Below are 4164 nucleotides of genomic sequence, written 5' to 3' on the forward strand. Positions count from 1 at the left end.
GACCCCATGGAAAGCTGTTGAAAGCATCGATATCATCAACAATATCCAATGAAAAAAGGTCAATCGACGTCCTACGATGTCGACACCTCAATATACTCTCCAATATATACACCAATCCTAGTTTAAGCTTGTCTAACATGTGATCGCATCTCCTAAATGCGTCCTCTAACTGTGGTGGTATAACCGGCCCTTTACCTCCAAAATATAAATCTAATAACCTTTTATTTGGTATAATACAGGCTCTCGCTTCTTCTTCTTCTATACATCTCAAGCCTGTAATGAGGGCAAATTCAAGGATCGAGAATCTCGATACCTTCCCGTCCCCCACAGCAAAAAAAAAACTGATCGTCATCGACTAGTTTAAGCAGCCGGAGTAATAACGAATCAATAATCTGTCCAGAGAACTGCACGTCCTTCAACGGATAGAAGGACCATAAAAACGACCGATGGAGTATGTCGATGTGCTCCTCATCCAATCCCTCAATCACGGTCGCATACTGAAAAAGTTATAATACGTCGTAACTTTTCCCAAATGAGTTCTCAGATCATTATCCATATGATATTCCATCATACAAAAATAATACATGTTAAAACCATATACAAGAGATTATAAATAAAATATCGTATCTTCAAAATTAACCAATCAGATTTTAATTAATAAAGCAATAAATAGATTCATCCAATCACATAGTCGCATACTGAAAAAGTTATAATACGTCGTAACTTTTCCCAAATGAGTTCTCAGATCATTATCCATATGATATTCCATCATACAAAAATAATACATGTTAAAACCATATACAAGAGATTATAAATAAAATATCGTATCTTCAAAATTAACCAATCAGATTTTAATTAATAAAGCAATAAATAGATTCATCCAATCACATATTAAAACAGTTAAACAAAAAAAAAATTCTTACATATTTAATTATTTAATATTTCATAAAAAATTATATTTCGTTAATTATCTGAATGTATATATTACTCATTTCATATTTAATTATTATATTTCGATTATTTATTTGAATAAAAATAATAATATTTAATTCGATATTATTTTTGATTTTTCATTTCACTATTTTTTAATTAATTATCTCAATTCGATAAGTCAGAAAATTATTATTCAATTTAATTTATTATTTAAATATTTTTTAATTATGCATATTAATCATTTCATATTTAATGATTCTATTTCGATTATTTATTTCAATAAAAATAATAATATTTAATTCGATTTTTCATTTCACTATTTTTTCATTAATTATCGTAATTCAATAAGGAAAAAAAATATTATTCTATTTAATTTATTCTTTAACTATTTCGTTAATTACGCACATTACTCATTTCATATTTAATTATTCTATTTCAATTATTTATTTGAATAAAAATAATACTATTTAATTCAATTTTTCATTTCACTATTTTTTTAATTAATTATCGTAATTCGATAATTAAAAAAATATTATTCTATTTCATTTATTCTTTAAATATTTCGTTAATTACGTACCTTACTCATTTCATATTTTGTTATTCTATTTCGATTATTTATTTCAATAAAAATAATAATATTTAATTCGATTTTTCATTTCACTATTTCTTTAATTAATTATCTTAATTCGATAAGTAAGAAAATTATTATTCAATTTAATTTATTCTTTAAATATTTCGTTAATTACGTACCTTACTCATTTCATATTTTGTTATTCTATTTCGATTATTTATTTCAATAAAAATAATAATATTTAATTCGATTTTTCATTTCACTATTTCTTTAATTAATTATCTTAATTCGATAAGTAAGAAAATTATTATTCAATTTAATTTATTCTTTAAATATTTCGTTAATTACGTACCTTACTCATTTCATATTTTGTTATTCTATTTCGATTATTTATTTCAATAAAAATAATAATATTTAATTCGATTTTTCATTTCACTATTTCTTTAATTAATTATCTTAATTCGATAAGTAAGAAAATTATTATTCAATTTAATTTATTTTTTAAATATTTAGTTAATTATGTATATTATTCATTTCATATTTAATTATTCTAATTTGATTATTCATTTGAATAAAAATAATAATATTAATTAATTTAATTACTTAAGTAAGAAAATTATTATTCAATTTCATTTATTCTTTAAATATTTCGTTAATTATGTATATTATTGATTTCATGTTTAATTACTCTATTTCGATTATTTATTTGAATTAAAATATATTAATATTTTCATTTAAGTATTTTTTAATTAATTATATTAATTGTTTCCATAATTAATTATTTTAATTTTCTTAAAATGTATCTTATTTGTTTCATATATTTAATTACTAAACTTATTTAATTACTAAACATATATTTATTATTTATTTCGTATATTTAATTACTAAACATATATTTAAGTCAAAACAAAAAATTAAAATTCTATTTAATTTATTTTTAAATATTTTTGTTCATTATCTTAACATATTATTTATTTCATATTTAATTATATTTTTAACATAAAAATTAAAATAAATTAATGAAAAAAAAATGAATGGTCGGGTCCGGACCGGCCAAATGGTCCGGACCCGGATTGGATGGTCCGTTACGGACCAAAAATCCGTCCAGCTCCTCGGAAAACTCCATTTTCGACGAGCTCCGTCTCTTTTTTCCAGTTTTTCCAACATTTCAATCTCAAATTCGATATTTTCTTCCATTTTAACCATAAAAAATTGAATTTAGCTCATTCAAATCCTAAACATTCAAACTTACACATTTTCAAAGAAATTATTTATAGAGAACATGTCTAACCTTCCAGAAAATGGCGTTTCTCCGGCTGATCGTGGTGTGTCTAGAGAGGTCGAAGTGGGACAGGTCCGAGTCGTCTGTAGACGACGGATCCTGACTCCTTTTTTACTTTTTTTTCCTCCTCTTTTTTCTCTCTATTTCTCTTCTCTTGGTTTGCAAATGAGGGGGGGTATTTTCGACCATAACAATTTTGTTTACATTTCCTTTTTTTTTTTATTACGAAAATTTTAGTCAAAGGCCTTTGTGGAAAAGTGGGTGGGTGGGATAGCCATTAGCCACGATTTCCTCCTTAATTTAGTGCACAAAATTAGGAATACAAAAATGAGATGCATATATGTGGAACATTCCAAGTGGGCTGTGATGAACAAGAGTGACAGGCTTGTTGCATTAAAATGTTAACAGTCCCAATGCTTAATTTGACGTGACATATTATTAGGAGCGTTAAATGAGCTGAACTGCTTGGCTCGCTCATTATCGGACTCGACTAAGCATGCCACGGAAGTTGACTCATCCAGGAACTTGCTCTTAGGTGGGAGCCTTCTTTTATTATTGAAATATGACGAGCGATGAGCGACTAACATGAGAAATTTGCTGCTTGACAGGTTAGACAAGTTGAGTCAACTAACAGCTTACTTCACTTAACTCCCTTACATGTTGGGCATTTAGTCAAATAAAAAGATTATGGGAATTGATGCGTTAGTTTAAAATAGGAAAATTGCAGCAACAGTCCCTAACCTTTTTTTGTATACTTGACCCTAACCTTCATTTTGTGTTAGCGAATGTCCCTAGCCTTTCATATATATATGGACTTGAGGTCCATCTAGACGAAACACGGCCAAAACACCGTCAGTTGATAGGGAAAAGTCATTGAACTATCTGTTATCGTGACGGTTTTATTGGATATTGATACCTTCTTGGACGATGTTTTTGGACGATTTTATTGGATGTTGATTCCTTAATTGTTCTGATCAACTGACGGTATTTTGGAGGATTTTCGTCCAGATGGACCTCGAGTGCATATTTATGAAATGTTAGGAATCTTCGTTGACACAAAAATGAAGGTTAGAGTAAAGTCTGTAAAAAATGAAAAAGTTAGGGATCACTGCTGCAATTTTCCCTTTAAAATATTAATAAGCTATACACATGCATCTATAGGAAGCTGACACGACGATAAGTATGTGATGATTTGGGTTCTACCTAAAAAAAATCACTTGATTCATCACCACCTCGAAGTTTGTTTAGGTGAAGTTCTTCCAGTATCTTTGTTGCTTTTAGAAGTACTTGTGTTTTAGCATTGAACTTCATTAAGAGCTTTAATGCTCAACCCTTTCTTCAGTAACAACCAACATTATTTTAATTAGGATAGGGTTAT

This window comes from Olea europaea, chromosome 17, assembly GCF_002742605.1.
Source record: "Olea europaea var. sylvestris chromosome 17, O_europaea_v1, whole genome shotgun sequence".
Lineage (NCBI taxonomy): Eukaryota > Viridiplantae > Streptophyta > Magnoliopsida > Lamiales > Oleaceae > Olea > Olea europaea.